Raw genomic sequence first — 18,177 nt, 5'->3', positions numbered from 1 at the left:
AATCCTACCCATAGGCATAACCCTGCTGGCAAAAACTAGGAGACCCGACAACGATTGAATCTGCTTCAATTGCATCTTTTTTTTAAAAAAAAATTTTTTTCTTCACAACTTTTATATTTTTATATATTAACAGACACATGACGTGTATTACTGTATAAATGCCTTTAAATGGCTTTGCCAGTGCTGGACGCTCGGCAACTAAGGAAACAAAACTAAAAACACACTTGTTCACACAATTTCCTTGGCATCATTATGACTAACTTGTTCATTGCAAAGACAACGACATTTAATGTACTGCTGTCCCACATTGCATTGAGTTAAAAAAAAGTAAAAATAAAACAAAGTCAAAACATACTACTATTTTAAAAATTATAAATGGGAATTACAACAGAGGAGGGTAACATAGGGTGGTGGTGGTGGGGGGGGGGGGGGGGGGTTACAAATGCACCTGTTGCCCAAACACAGAAGGCAGTTGTTATGCTTGCTGTAACCATACACACAAAAAGGCAGCCTAGGAATGTTTGACATCGTTTTGTTACTAAGTGTCTATGCCACGGTGACAATATACATTTGAGCACCTAAATATATACCTGTATTGTTCAGACCATAAGCTCTCCTTGAGTGCAAATCTTTTGCATTATACAAACAAGCAGCTTAACCACAAATGGAACAAAACGCAAAACTGCGATACAATAAAAACAGAAACTTTCAGGGCAGCAGTCACATCCGCAATTCAAATGAAATAAACCAATTATCCATCAAGTAAAAGACTAAAACTAATGACACGCTGATCTTTGAGTGATGTCACCAGCTTCTATTGTGTGCTTGTAGGAGACGAGGAAACGTTATTACTAGTATAATACAAAGAAATTCTAAAAATATATCAATCTACTATAAAGCCAAGTTGCCAAATGTTTTTTTCCTTTTAAACCTTTTTTCTAAACGGTAGGAAATGATGGGCCCTGTTATCTAAATGCTGTTTTATTAAGGCATGTTTATTCAAACACACAGGTATCCTGCATTAGAAATGTATGATAACTTCTGGTACCTATAAATTACTATTCAGCACCTAGAATTTGAAACTAGTAAGGCAACAGCAGTGTAATTTACTACAATATTACTTTTTTTTGTATCCACAACTTACAGCGAGGGCACGCACGCACGCAGTAACAATCACTGGTCTAAGTCGATATCAGAGTGGTCTGCCGGGGGAGTCTCAGTAGCAGCCGACATTGCTCAGGGCTCTCTTTGTATATAGCTATGTGACAAAAACATTTTTTAATCCTTAACATGTGATACTCTGCTCATCTTCATCCTTATCACTGCCTGATCCCATGTGTCCTTTCTTATGTGCCAGCTGTGACTATCCCACTGTATTTTATCCAGGAGATACCTTACATAGCCAGGTATGGAGTTGTTACCTCGTCTTATCTCATCAATAATACGTCTACAAAACTGTTATACGGGTTATAGGGTGTTGGCTTTCTAAAAACATGAAAATATGGATGGATTATAGAAGTGTATCTAAAAATATATGTGTTTAGACCTTACCACAGGTTCTATTGTTAATGGCAATGCCTCCTTACACACATTTCCATTTTGGATAAGGTGCTATAGGCAATAGGTAATAGTGCTATATGTTCTAGAGCAGATGGGACCTTCCTGTAGATCTACAGATGCTGTTTTCTTACAAGTCCCATCAAGAATCATATTAAATGTGGAACTCAATACAGAGGTCGGAAGAGAACACAGAAGCTTGTAAGTCTCACACAAGCCTCTATCATGGCATACTGAGACTTGCAGTTCATCATCTGTAGCTGTAGAGGGCAGAACTAAACAATACCTGCCCGCTAATTTTGTGAGCAATTCTAAATGTGTTTTCAGCATTTTAATGATAGGTAGAGTTTGTTAAGATCTACATTAATCACGTTATATAACTAGGAATAATTTACAGTCGCTGTAAGGGTGTCAGTGCACTGTGTTTTTAATCTGATGGTATATCATCTGGCGCAGTGAACTGGTGGCTGGTTTTTCCGCTCAATCCCTTCTTTGTTTACGCTGCTTGACATTTTCCTCCTGGGAAGAAAAGCCGTTTGTGTGTCCGTTCGCTGCAGTCACTGAGCCGTTCTGGTAATCTTTCCTTCGGGAAGAGGCTTTCATGTATGTCTCAATGTAGAAATTGGTAAAGAGGATGATGAGAGAGATCATGTAGCAGTTCTGGAAATACAGCCATCCCATGGGGACTGCACAGCGCCAAATCATTGCACAGCTGGTCTGAGTCAGTGTTAGGACGAACTGGGTCAGCTGGCACTGGGTGATGTATTTCTTCCACCACAGATAAGGTCGCATGGCTGGTATAGCTGATAGTCCGTAGTAAAAGTACATGATGACATGGATAAAGCTTTTGAGAGTAGCACCAAAGTAGGAGTGTCCACAAGGCACCCAGTTCATGACAAACCACCAGTTGTTTAGCATGGACGCATTGTGATAGACATGTAGGACGGTGATCTGGTGGTTGTTCTTGCGGAGAATAAAGAAGAAAGTGTCCATGAATTCAATGAGCTTGGAAATGTAGTACCACCAGAGGACTCGAGTTATCTTCATGTCTGCATCACCTCCACTGTGAGTGTCCTGGCAGAAAAAGTTGTATCCTCCTTCCCATACTCCTGTTACCAGCTCATAAAACATGTACAGCGAGAGCAGTGTAAGGCCAATATTATAAACTACAAGAATCCCTCTGCAGGAAACTGGTGGTCTGTTTTTCCTGTACTTCGGTCCTAAATAAATACAGGACGGTGCAAACAAATGAGGGGATGTAATTATCTAACATGAACCATCATTTTACTCGCGGGTCTCTTGGTCCAAGCAAGTTGTCTATATATACATTCACTGCTTTATCCATGGCCTCCATTTCTTAAACCATTCTTTGGCTGCAGCCCGGGTACCGTTATATTCCCAGCGGCTTCACTTTCCTGTACGACTCCTGGCTCAGAGGAGGCACTAGCTGTGTGAAGACTCTGCTCCAATTGCATCTTTTTAACCGACAAGGCTGAAACGAACAGGGATTGTAATTTCTATCCCTAAAAAGGAAACCGGGACCCTCGGTTTTCTCTAGGGAAAGTGGAACACCAAGTAGAAATTGCCATTGCGGTGACGCAGGGGTGCCAACAAAGACAAAATCGTCTAAATAGTGCGTAATGGACGCAGTGCCGATTTGCTCCTGGAGAACTGATTCAAGCAACAAACTAAACACCTCGAAATAAAAGCATGAAATTGAACAACCCATGGGAAGGCACATGTCATAGTAATATTGGCAACCCAATAAATGAAAGCAATCCTCATGGACCGGCAACATCCGGAACGCTCACTCGATGTCAGATCATAAGGGCCCTGCACCCGGAACTACAAACTAAATCGACAACTTGATCGAACAAAACATAAGACACCGCTGCAATATCCTTGCGAATACCGTCATTAACAGAACGAGCCTTAGGGTATGACAAGTGGTGAATTAAACAAAATGTTTCCACCTCCTTTTTAGCAACCACACAAAGAGGTGAAACACGGAGATTAGGAAAAGGTAAAAAATAAAAAGTTCCCGGCATGCGACCTAAACTAACCTCTGTCCCAACCTTGTCCTTCACAACAGCTGGAAATTCGTTAGCTGACTTTAAAGAGGCTGTCACCAGATTATAAGCGCCCTATCTCCTACATAATCTGATCGGAGCTGTAATGTAGAGAACTGCAGTGGTTTTTATTTTGAAAAAAGATCATTTTTGAGCAAGTTATGAGCAATTTTAGATTTATGCTAATTAGTTTACTTTTGACCAAGTGGGTGTTGTACAGAGGAGTGTATGGGGCTGACCAATCAGTGACCAATCAGCGACCAATCAGTGACTAATCAGCATCATACACTTCTCATTGTTCCAGCCCAGCATGATCCACAGCACAGTGTGATTGTGCAGTGAAAGAAGCTGGGCTGGAACAATGAGAAGTGCAGGACGCTGATTAGTCACTGATTGGTCAGCCTCATACACTCCTCTGTACAACACCCACTTGGTCAAAAGTAAAAACACACCCAGCTGTCTATTAAGAAACTAATTAGCATAAATCTAAAATTGTTTTGTTTATAAGTTAGTCAAAAATTATTGTTTTTCAAAATAAAAACCACTGTTGTTATTTACATTACAGCGCCGATCAGATTATGTAGGAGATAGGGCACTTATAATCTGGTGACAGCCTCTTGAAATTACGCTAAAACATTAACGTAGGGCTGTAAACAAAAGGAATGAAGAAACCAAACATAAAACCGGTTCTAAGTAGGGCGGCTTCTCCCATCTTGAGGTACTGATCTAGCCACTGCCACATCGCGCTGACACGTACCGGGGTCCTCAACCCTGCTAAAGTATTGCGGCCTAGCGCGGGGGGGTGCACGACGTGAGCAGCGCACGGTAGCATGGCTACCCTCGCAGTTAGAGCATTCATGCTTACATTTGCATGATCCGTAGAACTTGCAATGCCCTTCATTGAAGAGCCAGCAAGATCCGGATCTGCACAGCGCCGGGCCCCCAACCCGGGAGAGGAACTGGTAAAGCACCCGGAGGAGGGGGCAGCGGAATGAAATGAACACTGTGACATCATCATTCGCAACCAGAAGTCGCTTTATTGTCCCAACCTATTTCAGGATGTTGCACCATTCTCCGTCTAAATTCCTCATCATAACGCCACCACGGGAGCGCCCCCGTGCTTCTTGTAAGCGCTGAAAATTGTGTCTAAGTACACAAATAACTGAAACTATTTATCAGGGAACCTCTGCGAAACTACACACCCCAAGACCGCAAACGCCTGTAGCCAGTTATTAAACGTGTGTGCCATTTTTGGTTTTGATTGAACCCCCCTCTCAAAACGCTGCTCCTTATCGATGGTCACCGAATCCACTGACACCAGGGACCAAATATCCACATATTCATTTTTACATATTTTCTCCCTGGTGTCATCAGACAAGTGAGCGCCGAGGGGAGCAATTCCACAAAAATACGTATCCCTAAACGCAGGTAGCACAGGAGTAGATGTAGAGGTGGAAGCCTCAACCAAAGACTTTGCCGCTACTGGTGCAGGTACACAATCGACCTGCGGTTCGGTGCTGCCCGTCAACAAAGATTTTAAAACAGACAGTAAATCAACATCAGATGCATTATTAGTGTGCCATGTCTGGAGGCAGTCATACTCACCGGGTCCAGAAATAGAAGCGGTATGGAGCGTCGGCGGTGGAATAACAGGTGCCTCAGGTAACAATGTCAGTGTAGCTGAGGCAGTTGGTACCATGGAACGAGAAGATCCCACGGGCGTGTGGGCCCTACTTGACGAGGCGTGGCTGCTTTCGGAAGTGCCACGGTTATGGGACTGGCCATGAAGTAGCCCTACACCTGGAGTAGTGGCGACGAGAGCGACGTGAACTGTGACGCCGTGAGGAGTGCCTGTGCCGTGACATGGATCTGTACCTAGTCGACCCCTCGCGTGAGTGTGACGACCGTGAAGCTGAGTGGTCGGTGGGAATCACATACGCCGGGCCCAAATCTTTATGAATGAACACCGACACGTCAACGTTCTTTGATGCCATAGTAGAAGAGGCAGGAGGAGCCTGTTCGGTGGGAAATAGATCCTCACCACTATCACATAGAGAAAACATGGATTCGTCCTCTAGGAGGCGGTGGGGATAAATCGTGCCATGTGTCCCTCACATCATCTTGGGGGACTGGCACGCTGCGGCCTGCAGCCGTAGAGGCCGTTAAAGGTGCAGGTTTGCGGGCAGGGGGAATAGAGGGCGCCCCTGGGCAATTCCGCAAAGCTTGCTGTATTGGAAGCCAGGCTTGCGGTGACACTAACTGACTGAATGGCCGCCAGGCAGGGCCTAGCCCGGCCCATCCCTGTGGGAGCTGCGAGGCCAGGAGAGGGGGGAACATAGTCAAGCACCACAGCCACTGAACGGCGGCATGCTGATCCCTGCAGAGCCAGTGGGGGAGTGGCAGTAGCGGACTGGTAGGGATAGTTAACAGGCGTCCCTGGGACATGGGGCGCTGACTCAGATGTTCTGAAGGGGACAGTCTCACAGGCGGCTGAGACTGACATGCCGACTGCCGCACTGGGTGCACAGCGGGGGCCGCGGGAGAAGAGGAAGCTGGCCGGCAAGTCTCATGCAGCAGAGGCTGCAGCCAGCCGGGGCCTTCCTGAAGCAGCCGACGACGGATATACTCCTCCATGATTGTTCTCTTGCCGGTACGTAGTCTCGCGAGATTACGGCCAAAAGAGGCAGCGGCGCTGGAATCCTTCCCTTATATCATCTAGGAGGAAAGAGGGGGTGAATATCATAACCCCTCCCCTGGATGGAGGGGGGATGAGTCGGCCGATAATGTAAGGCCCGTGTTAATCCCTGCAATGGTGGACCCGGGACGGACCTAATCCCTAGATGGGGTGCAATTATTTTAACCCCTTCCTACGCAAAGTCAAAGACCCGGCGGTTATACACCTATGGGTCTAATAATCCCAATCCGTTGATCTCCATAATAGTGAAAAGTCGCCAATAAATCAGATAATCGTACTCTCTGTCAATTCACGGAAAGAAAGACTGGGCAGCTGTCAGGGGAATATGTATAACCCCTCATCATCTCTCTGTGACATCAGCACGGCTCGACGTCCTCGGCGGGGAAGATCATTTAGATAATGATGGCGTAGAAGAAGAGAATTGTTGTCGCTCAGAAGATGACGAGGGCGATCTCCGCCGACTGTGCCTGCGCCCACCTCCAGATCTGTGTTTCCTCCCTCTTCTTGACGATTCCTTTGCCAAACCTGAAAGAGAAAAAAGGGACAAGGCAGAAGCGTGACCAACATCACATTGATCCCCCTTGGCACCAACAGCATGCGCCACATCCCTGCTCGGACCCTCCTGCTGCGGGCCAGAACCGGACGGTACATTCAATAAAGGACACAGTTGTGCAGGAGACCATAGCCCTGGCTGAGACCAGACGACTTCTTCTATGGCTATTGTCCTCTGATAGGGGGTTAGGCCATGCAATGCCCTCGCTGCATCGCCCCTGCAGAATCTGCTCTTCCCGCCCCCACCCAGCATCTCCCGACACAATAGCCGCTGGTCCTGCTTCCTCACCTGATCCCAGCTGAAGAAGATGTTCATCGGCGCAGGTTCCCGGATCAGCGGTGTAGCGCAGGCCTCATGATCCATGTGCCACCCGGCTGACAACCGGCGGTACTACACTCCGGCCGTTAATCGGGTGAGTAGGGAGGAGGCGTGCAGCATGGAGAGGGATGCCGGACACAATAAGAGGGACACACATCTATTACATGGTCGTCCATTCATTGGAATAAGCCATGTAATACCACTTTAGGGTGTGGCCACCCGGTGATAACCGCTGATCATGATCAACAGGGGTTCAGCTACCGGACCCACAGCGATCAGCTGATTGCCAGCGGGTCCCTATTTAGTGAAGCTGGGACAACCCTATCAACGTAAAACATTTATTAACTTACTGAAAATGCAGCCAGAATGGCCGTCCCAACACATGATGACCATCCAATTGCCAGGAGGATCTTTAGAACCAAGGTCTGACGAGGCCCAAAGGCTTCAGCATGGAACATAATGAACTTATAATGTAGAAACGTCAGACCCAGAGCTGAAAAAGAGAAAATTAGCCAAATAAATCCTGTAGCATGTCTAAACATTTATCTGCATCGTCTGATCCAGACAATTATTAGCAATGAAATGAACAAAACTTAATTATAATTTTTTATAAAGTCTGATTACTGCTGCATGAAGAGCATATTATAATCACTTCCATGATATTTACTTACAGGCAATGGCCATTCCTATGAATCCCATTCTAAACAGGATATTTTCTAGAATGAAATTTTCCTATTTCACTGTAAAACAAAAAAGAAAATGCTCAATGTTAAATAATATGGAAAAACTGTCAGAATTGCTTCATCTTAATAATCAGCAGTCTGATAATAATCTATAGGACTGAGGGGATGATGTACATCAGTGGGGGGGCATGTTTCTTGATAACAGTCAGGGTGTAGCCACCAGAGAGCCAGGCCACACACCAAAAGGCCAAGAAGTTGTGGAAGAATCCCAGTCCATTGGTCTCCATAATAGTGAGAAGTCACCAATAAATTATCAAATCGCGCTCTGTGTCAATTCACGGAAAGAAAGACCGGGCAGCTGTCAGGGGAATATTTATAACCCCTCGTCATCTCTCTGTGACATCAGCACGGCTCGACGTCTTCGGCGGGGAAGATGATGTAGATAATGATGGCGAAGAAGAAGAGGAGGGCTATGGTCAGAAGATGTTGAGAGCGATCTCCGCCTCTGAGGACGACCACCTCTGCCGTGGTGATGCTTGCGCCGACCGTGCCTGCGCCCACCTCCACATCTGCGTTTCCTCCCTCTTCTTGACGATTCCTTTGCCGAACCTGAAACAGAAAAAAGGGACAAGGCAGACGTGTGACCAACATCACATCGATCCCCCTTGGCATCAACAGCATGCGCCACATCCCTGCTTGGACATTCCTGCTGCGGGCCAGAACCGGACGGTACATTCAATAAAGGACACAGTTGTGCAGGACTGGCTGAGACCGGACGACTTCTTCTCCAGCTCTTGTCCTCTGATAGGGGGTTGGGTCATGTAATGCCCTCGCTGCAGCGCCCCTGCGACGTCTCCTCTGCCCGGGCCTCTGTCCCCCCCAGCATCTCCCGACACAATAGCCGCTGACCCTGCATCCTCACCTGATCCCAGCTGAAGCAGAGGTTCATCAGCGCAGGTTCCCGGATCAGCGGTGCAGGTATGGTTGTTGATAACAGTCAGGGTGTAGCCACCAGAGAGCCAGGCCACACACCAAAAGGCCAAGAAGATGGAGAAGAATCCCAATCCGTTGATCTCCATAATAGTGAGAAGTCGCCAATAAATTAGCAAAACGCACTCTGTGTCAATTCACGGAAAGAAGGGCCGGGCTGCACTTCCCTGCAGTCCCTGGTGCTCTCCCTATGCGGTTCAGCGCCATCTAAACAAGATCCTCCTAGAACCGCCCGCTGTGATATCTACAACAGAATAAAATAATCAAAACAGGATGAAAATAAAAATTCACAGAAACAATCAACAAAATGACATTTATCTCCTTAACAAGATGCCACATACATGTACTCGGCAGTCGTTAAGGGGAAGTATGGAGCGGGATCACGGGCTGGGGTCACTCCATACTTAATTAAATACTGAAGAACAACAATGAGCCATAATGCCAATTCATATAAAAAGTAAATATTTTATTAACATGTATCACAAATACAATTTAAAACATTACATAAGAACAGGACCCTAGTGTAAAATAATGGAGCAAATAGTTAACCCTTATCAGGTAATGAACACAGGTGCAGGGGCTATATATAAATGATTTACATATCCAGGGTGTGAGCCCCAGGAAGGGAAAGAGTAATCCTATTATACGTCCAATACCTATTCGTTAAATTACATAAGTGAAAAGTAAAGGCGATAGGAAAAATAGGATAACATAGTACTATTTAAAGGAATCATTCATATTTAGCAGCCTTACCTATGACAGCAATGTAAGAAGATCGTTGATATTTGCTCCTTCACATGAAACCCCAACGCGCGTTTCGCTACGGTTGCTTCCTCAGGGGGGATGTGTGTGTGTATGTCCTCCTACAAAACAGCCCTTAAATAGTTTGGAGAAAGTCCCTCAGCTGTCAATTGCGGCGCATCTCAAATGCCGCGGCCGGAAGCGAGGCCAGCCTCACTTCCGGTTCTAGGCACAGCAGCGCGTCCCCGGATACCCGACGCGTACGAGAGTTCCGGGCATGCGCAATGGGCCTATGGAAGCGGAGAGGGCAGAACGTCGCCGCCAGCAGCCGCACAGACATGCGTACTTGACAGCAAGAGGGACTCCAGTCTCGTAAGTGGAAAAGTTACTTCCAATATACAAACGCCTACTCCCATTTATGTGTAAATAGACATTCATAACCGGTCAGGGGAATTTATATTTCAATATGGGTAGAAAAGGATTGATTATATACACTACTTTAGAACCCTTATTAGCATAAACGAGTATATGTGGATCAGTAAAGAATATATTGTATTACAGAATGTGAGTAGTGTCAATACAGTGAAATGAACAAAAATGCGAATAAATGGCCAATAATTTACATCAAAGAAAAAAGTGAAAGTGACTGTGCGACGCGTCACAAGAAAAAGAATAAGTGAATACAAGGACAAGAATATGTCAAAAAATAAAAATACAAACAATCGTAAGTGAAAATAAAAATAAGTGAAAATAAAGAATGTAAGAAATTTATTATAACATATATTATATCCATACATGCTAAAACAAAAGCAATAAACAATATATAATATATAAAATACCTGACATATTGTCACAATATAACACCAAACATCAGACGTTCCCCCTGAACCCCAAGCCCGAAGGCAGTCATACTCACCATGTCCTGATGCCGATACCGGGACCACAGCCGTCGAGGGTGTTGGTAGAGATACAGGTGCTGCGGGTGCTTCTGGTACCACCGCAACGATCGGTCTTGCTGAGTGACGGCGAACAGAGGCGCGGTTCTATGGCGACGTCGGTCATGGCTGTCCCGCGGACTGCCGTGGTGTGACGACCCAGTGCGTGAGCTCTCTGACCTTGAACCGTAGCTTGACCTTGATGGCGACCTCCTATGCCGTTTACGATGTCTATTTGACCGTCGAGATGAGCGGCGCCTGGATGAACGGCGAGAACGAGAACAGCGGGTCCGGTTGGTATCCCTTGAACCGGAGGGGGATAGATGTGCTGGCGGCCTGGAGCGGCGGGAGGATCGCAGGGAGTGTGCCAGGTAGGGAAGACGCCGGTGCCACAGTCTCTTGAATAAGAGACTGCAGCCATACAGATCCCTCGTCCTGCATCCGGATACGGATAATTTCTTCAAGCTCCTGCTGGTCCATGACAATCAGTTAAGTGTACTCACAATTTTGTAATAACAAATCCCTGCGCAGTAACGGCCAGAAGAGGAAGTTGTCTTCCCTCCTTGCCCTTATAAACCCAGAACGGGGAGGGTGGGTAAGACCGCCCTATATCCCCACAAAAAATGCCCTATAGGCGGGTACCCCATACCCTATAGGCCCCACTAATGTAAACACTACATGGAACAATCCCCCTAGCATAACGTGGCTTAGTTAACCCCTTCATTGCCACCCAGTCATGGGCACAACGGCCAATGAGCCTGAGTGCCTTCAATTACGAGGTCTGGTATACGAGGTGATAATGAGGTAATGTCTACTTACCTGCATATTCTGATAGTAGCTCAATACATTCACCAGATTGAGGACCAACATCGACCACTCTATGATCTTTGCTGTCATTTCACTGATCTGTGAAAAAATATCAAAATATCAAAATTAATACATTAAAAATTGCACAAAGCAAGAACTTTCTGCCCGGGCCGAGGTTTTGCTGCATTCATGTTTATTGCATGGAGCCATGTGACTGACGGCGGCGATGCCAAAACGGACCTGACCCATTGTCATGTGACACCACATCCATTACATTGCGGACGTCACGATCAAAATGGTGCAGAGAACGAGCACAAAGATTATAGGTCCAATTGTATTCCTATAGAACGGCTTCTAGGGGTATAAATAAAATCTATCCAATGATCAGGAATATTTGATAATCTCATTAATGCCGGATTAAAGGAATTTTACATCCACTGATTTGTACCAGCGGCTCAGCATGTCAATAACTTTATATTATGTATGAGATATACTGTACATATCTTTACACATTGATCTCCAGCACACAGGTGGGTGTATACTGATACCCTACCTCCAATGACTGTATTGGAATTCCATATTGCCGCTCTCCGTTCCACCCAGAAGACGTAAGAATGCCCAAGGATCCATATAACGGGGCGTGAACCTAGAAAGAAACAAATAAACTTAATGCAAAATCAAATCCGGACGGATATAACGAGCGAAACAATTTGAACGCCACCGCCCGATACGCCGAACATCCTCATCAGATAGGCCGAAACCGCTGGCCGATGTAGCGGCTCCAATGCGGAATGAATGTGTTCTGAAATCCTTTGGGGGAAAGCCAGCACGGGTTAAGGCTGACCGAAATATTGCCGTGAACTGGAACCTACCTAGTGAGCGGTTTTTCCATCGGCATGGGAGAAAAATTGGGTACCTGACACACGAACATCTGTATAAAGCGTGACGGCCCAGACAGGGCAGGCTGGCCCAGGAACCGGCCTTAAAGATACCCAACAACATCTGCCGAATATGTCTGTCTTGGATTTCCGTATGGGGAATCGAATCCCAGAGCTGGATAACGCCACATCATTTGCTAACAAACCGCCCGGGCGGGCCGCCGACATGGCAATCAATTTCTGAAATCCGTAACGCTGCAAAAAAGGCCAAAGCAAAGGCCGCTGTAAACAAGGATATTTCAAAATGGGAAGAACAAATGTCTTTAAGGACCTGTAACAACTTTATGAGGATGGGGACGGAAACAGGGCGTCTAGGGCAGAGCGAACGGTAAACCTGCCAATTAAAACGTGAAAGGGCGTCAGCTACATTATTTTGAACACCGGGAATATTACGGGCCCTAATTTGAATGTTGTGCTGCAAGCATCTTAAAACCAAACGTCTAATTAGAACCACAACCGGCGCAGAAGAGGAAATTAAATGGATAACGGCATGAACCACGCTGGCATTATCAGAACAGAACACCATAGACGAATTTGCTAACTTCTCACCCCACAACTCTATCAATATATTCGTTCCTTGCAATTTTTTCCCTGGTATCGTCAGACAAATGCGGACCGAGGGGGGGGGGGGGGGATACCGCAAAAATAAGTATCCCTGAAGGCGGGCAACGACGGGGATACCATTGACGTGGATGCCTCCACTAGCGTTTTACCTGCCTCCACCTGCGAGGCCGGCACGGATGGAGTCACTGGGGCTCCCGCCAACAGGGATCGCAACACATTAAAAGCATCAACATCAGACGTTCCCCCTGAACTCCAAGCCCGAAGGCAGTCATACTCACCGTATCCTGATGCCGATACCGGGACCACAGCCGTCGAGGGTGTCTGTAGAGGTACAGGTGCTGCGGGTGCTACTGGTACCACCGCAATGATTGGTCTTGCTGAGCGACGGCGAGCAGAGGCGTGGTTGCTATGGCGACGTCGGTCATGGCTGTCCCGCGGACTGCCGAGGTGTGACGACCCAGTGCGTGAGCTCTCTAACCTTGAACTGTAGCTTGACCTTGATGGCGACCTCCTATGCCGTTTATGATGTCTAGTTGACCGTCGAGATGAGCGGCGCCTGGATGAACGGCGAGAACGGGAACGGCGGGTCCGGTTGGTATCCCTTGAGCTAACCGAAGAGGCCCTCTCAGTATTCTCTGCCAGGAGGTAAGCCAGAACCCAAACCTGTGGGTATGACGAACACAGGCCGTGTAGGGGGAGGTGGTGGTGGTTGCTGCACCCTAGGTAGCTCCTGTTCGCCGGGGAAGAAGTCCTCTTCACTGTCCCCCACAGAGCCATCATCCCCATCGTTCAACGGAGGGGGGGGGGGAGTCTCATGCCATCCCCCCTGCTACAGTACCTGGGAGGGAGTGCTGAGCGGCTATCCCCCCAGATGCAGTACCTGCTGTTCTCCTTAACGCTGGTGAGCCCCCCTCGGCAGATCTACTGTATGCGTTGGTGGAGTGCGGGTGGTCGAGCTCCTTGCGGCCCCGGGGCGAGGCCTAGCACGGCCCAAGCTGGTGGGAGATGTCATACCCGACGATGGAGGAATGATATCCTCGTCGGGCCCCTTAGCCACCTCTCATTGTTATTGCGGCGAGAGTGCGGTGTGCGCATGTGTGGCCTGTCTAGCCGACATTAAGCGAACTCTACTGTCCCCGGAGGGGGATAGACGTGCTGGCGGCCTGGAGCGGCGGGAGGATCGTCGCGCAGGGAGTGTGCCAGGTAGGGAAGACGCCGGTGCCACAGTCTCTTGAATAAGAGACTGCAGCCATACAGAACCCTCGTCCTGCATCCGGATACGGATAATTTCTTCAAGCTCCTCCTGGTCCATGACAATCAGTTAAGTGTACTCACAATATTGTAATAACAAATCCCTGCGCAGTAACGGGCAGAAGAGGAAGATGTCTTCCCTCCTTGCCCTTATAAACCCAGAACGGGTAGGGTGGGTAAGACCGCCCTATTTCCCCCCAAAAAATGCCCTATAGGCAGATACCCCATACCCTGTAGGCCCCACTAATGTAAATACTACATGGAACAATCCCCCTAGCATAACGTGGCTTAGTTAACCCCTTCATTGCCACCCAGTCATGGGCACAACGGCCAATAAGCCTGAGTGCCTTCAATTACGAGGTCTGGTATACAAGGTGATAATGAGGTGACCTCTACTGACCTGCATATTCTGATAGTAGCTCAATACATTCACCAGATTGAGGACCAACATCGACCACTCTATGATCTTTGCTGTCATTTCACTGATCTGTGAAAAAATATCAAAATATCAAAATTAATACATTAAAAATTGCACAAAGCAAGAACTTTCCGCCCGGGCCGAGGTTTTTCTGCATGCATGTTTATTGCATGGAGTCATGTGACTGACGGCGATGCCAAAACGGACCTGATCCATTGTCATGTGACACCACATCCATTACATTGCGGACGTCACGATCAAAATGGTGCAGAGAACGAGCACAAAGACTATAGGTCCAATTGTATTCCTATAGAACGGCTTCTAGGGGTACAAAAAAAATCTATCCAATGATCAGGAATATTTGATAATCTCATTAATGCCGGATTAAAGGAATTTTACATCCACTGGTTTGTACCAGCGGCTTAGCATGTCAATAACTTGATATTATGTATGAGATATACTGTACATACCTTTACACATTGATCTCCAGCGCACAGGTGGGTGTATACGGATTACGGATACTCTACTTCCAATGACTGGTAATTTATTATATAGGAAAATAACGTTTCTTATGTTTAGTAAGTGTCTTATAGGATTTACTACACTTTTATGTGAGATAAATGTTAATATAATAAATACATAGCAAGGACAGTACCGCTGCTTTATATTTAGAATCTTCCTGCAAGAAGCTGAACAATGTTACCAGATGACGCTGTGTTGCACCAGCATGTCGCCATCTGACCGCCAAGATCAGAAAATGAAGGGAAATTATCACCTCAGGATCTGATGTTTTCTACATGTGAACCTAAAGACAAGGACAATTGGATTCCATTCAAATATTATTTAAGAAAGGATACAGAAAACTACTACGGTCACGGTCATTATACAGGACGCCAGTCTGAAATGGCTGATGACAATTCAGCTTTCGGGCACTTTGTAGAGGAGTATGGACTGCCAAATTTAGCCTAAAACATAGGACAACAAAACATCAAACAAACGCACCAACATGATGCACAATGTTGAAACATTGGCCCAAATAAGGCCTAAATTACGCAGCAAAACTGTGCGGCGTCACCAGCACTACAACTCCTGATAATGGTGGGGTGGGGAGTTGTAGCTGTCCATTTCAGCACCACTATGCTGCGCATGGCCCTGCAGAGGATGTTCCTCAACAGCATAGTGGTGCTGATGCTGCGTGTGGTAGCCTACAGGTGGACCGTGTGGCAAGTTTACCACGGGTCGGCTGTAGGCTGGAACAGGCCAGTTCCACATCGGCACTGGACCAGGTGACATGCGGCCCGGCAATGGGCGTTGGAAGTTTTGCCGGGCCAAGAGGGTGGCAGGCTGAGAAGGGACAGGTGCATTGAACAGCACCGCTGTCTCTGCCAATCCACGCCAATGCTCCATTGCCTGGAAGCTCGGGCGTGGGTTGTTAGGAGGTGTGGCCACGTCGATGAGGCTGAGGATCGAGCCTTGGAGGCGCGCCATATGGTCGTCGGGAGAAGCGGGGCAATGCTGCTGCCAAAGGCGTCACAGCCGTCCTCCTCGGCGCAGCGACGCAGGTACTCAAGTACCCTGGAGTCCACTTGGGCATCTGCGGATCCGATCTGGCTGCGCCTGCCTGCTGCGGTGGTTTCAGCCGAGGCACCTGGGGTTGGCTGGACGCCTGTGGGGCAGGTTCTGGTGCTGTCGCCTCAGGGGTTAAGGGCAGCACGGGATGTTCTTCTGGTGGCGCCTGCGCCTCCTCATGGGCAGCCTCCTCTTCCATGTCCAGAATATTGTCACTGCATCTGTAATCAAAAATGTACACGTCTTTGTAACATTGCCACAAGGGACAAACCATCAATTTTGGGGGCATGACATGTGAACACAGACATGTCTTCAAGGCACAGTCATTACTTACGGCTGCATTTCCATAATGTCCTTCAGGAACATTAGCTGCTGGGTGTAGATGTATTTCCTCTTTTTGGGGTCCCCGTCACCACTGCGGCCTCTAGCGCCATTTTCACTGCGGAATTGATCCCGGCAGTTCCTCCACCGGGTTTTTGCATCATCAACTGTAGAAAAGACCAAAACAACAAAATGGTACTGTCACCAGGTGCCATACCCGAAATATGCACTTGTTGTAAACGTTGCCATTCCCTTACACACCAATATACATGATCTACAAGCTGACTGATGCTGTGACACACCCGGAACGTAGGCCATTGGGAACATGTTAACACAAGGATACACTACAGCATGTGGGTTTTACAGGGCATAGATAAAACAATGTACTTACCAATGCTCTTGCGGTCTCGTGTGCTGCCTTTAGCCCACTCGTGACTGAAGAGGGTCTGCGCGACCTCATCCCACGCGACCTCCTTGCCCGTGCGGTCGTGGTAGGCCTCCGCACGCGTGCCCCACAACATTGGCCTCTCCTGGACCAGGCAGAAAATGAAAATGAAGCATGTGCCCAACAAGTGAAAATCCACTTCCTGGTTGGTGCTTGTTTGGACCAGTTTTCTCTACTCATTTATCTAGACTTAACAAGTGTTGCGTGAAAAACGCTGTGTGTACGGAGGTGCTTCCGTGTGGCATGCGTTGTTTTCACGCACCCATTGACTTCAATGGATGCGTGATGCGTGAAAAACGCCCAAAGAACGGACATATCGTGACTTTTTCGCAACGGACCAACGCTGCGTAAAAATCACGCACATGTCTGCACGGCCCCATAGACTAATATAGGTCCGTGCAACGCGCGTGAAAATCACGCGAGTTGCACGGACGTATTTCCCGTTCGTCTGAATAAAGCCTAAGAGTCACGATATACTGCAACACTTTGCTATTGCAGTAGATCGTGTGAGCGATCCAATGATCACTGGTTCAAGTCCACTAGGGGGACAACTAAACAGAATTTAAAAAAAGATAAATTCCCTCTTCCCATTTTTTCCCTAAAGCAATGTTAAACAAAATATAAATTAGCATAACTGATATCGCCGCGTTTGCAAAAGTCCGAACTATTACAATCTGATGTTATCTAACCCACTCGCTGAACACAGTAAAAAAAAAGCAAAAAATGTTTAAAACACCCAAATTGATGTTTTTTGGTCAAAAAGTCGCATGTACCCCAAAATGGTAACAATAAAAGCTCGCCTCGCAAAAAATAAGCCCTCACATCGCTCTATCTACGGAAACATAAAAAAAGTTATGGCTCTCAGATTTTGGCGACGCAAAACTAATTTTTTGAATAAATAGTTTTACAAAGTGGTAAAACATGGAAAAACTATAAATTCGGTATCGCTGTAATCATATTCATCCGTAGAATAAAGTGACCATGTAGTTATTACCGCACGATAGACGCTGTAAAAACGAAAGCAAAGCGGGGAGTGATAAACGAAAATGAAAAAAACGTGTCATTAAGGAGTCAAATCAAGAGAGGGAGTGGGGGAAAGACGGCAAGCTGCAGGGTCCAAAGAGGAAGAGGACGAAGGGCATTACTATCTCATAGGGAGCTCTATAGCCCCCTACCATGTGATCACTGGCCAATCCCTGTAGATCAGGATGAAGTGATGCCACCCCCCATTTATTTATTCTTAAAGTGACCCCGCCAGTCAAAGCTCCCAACCGTATGCCCCTGGGGAGCTGAAAAGCTCTATACAGTGATCTGCATGTACTA

General features: G+C 47.0%; 1 pseudogene; it reads right to left on the bottom strand.

Moving 5' to 3' along the window:
* Window positions 1-2,022: 2,022 nt before the first annotated feature.
* On the bottom strand, window positions 2,023-2,914 carry LOC142697934 (very long chain fatty acid elongase 5 pseudogene; annotated as a pseudogene).
* Between the last annotated feature and the right edge of the window lie 15,263 nt (window positions 2,915-18,177).

Source organism: Rhinoderma darwinii, assembly GCF_050947455.1.
Source record: "Rhinoderma darwinii isolate aRhiDar2 chromosome 10 unlocalized genomic scaffold, aRhiDar2.hap1 SUPER_10_unloc_11, whole genome shotgun sequence".
NCBI lineage: Eukaryota > Metazoa > Chordata > Amphibia > Anura > Rhinodermatidae > Rhinoderma > Rhinoderma darwinii.
Note: the sequence above shows the minus strand (reverse complement) of the source record. Positions and strands in the feature narration are given on the sequence as shown.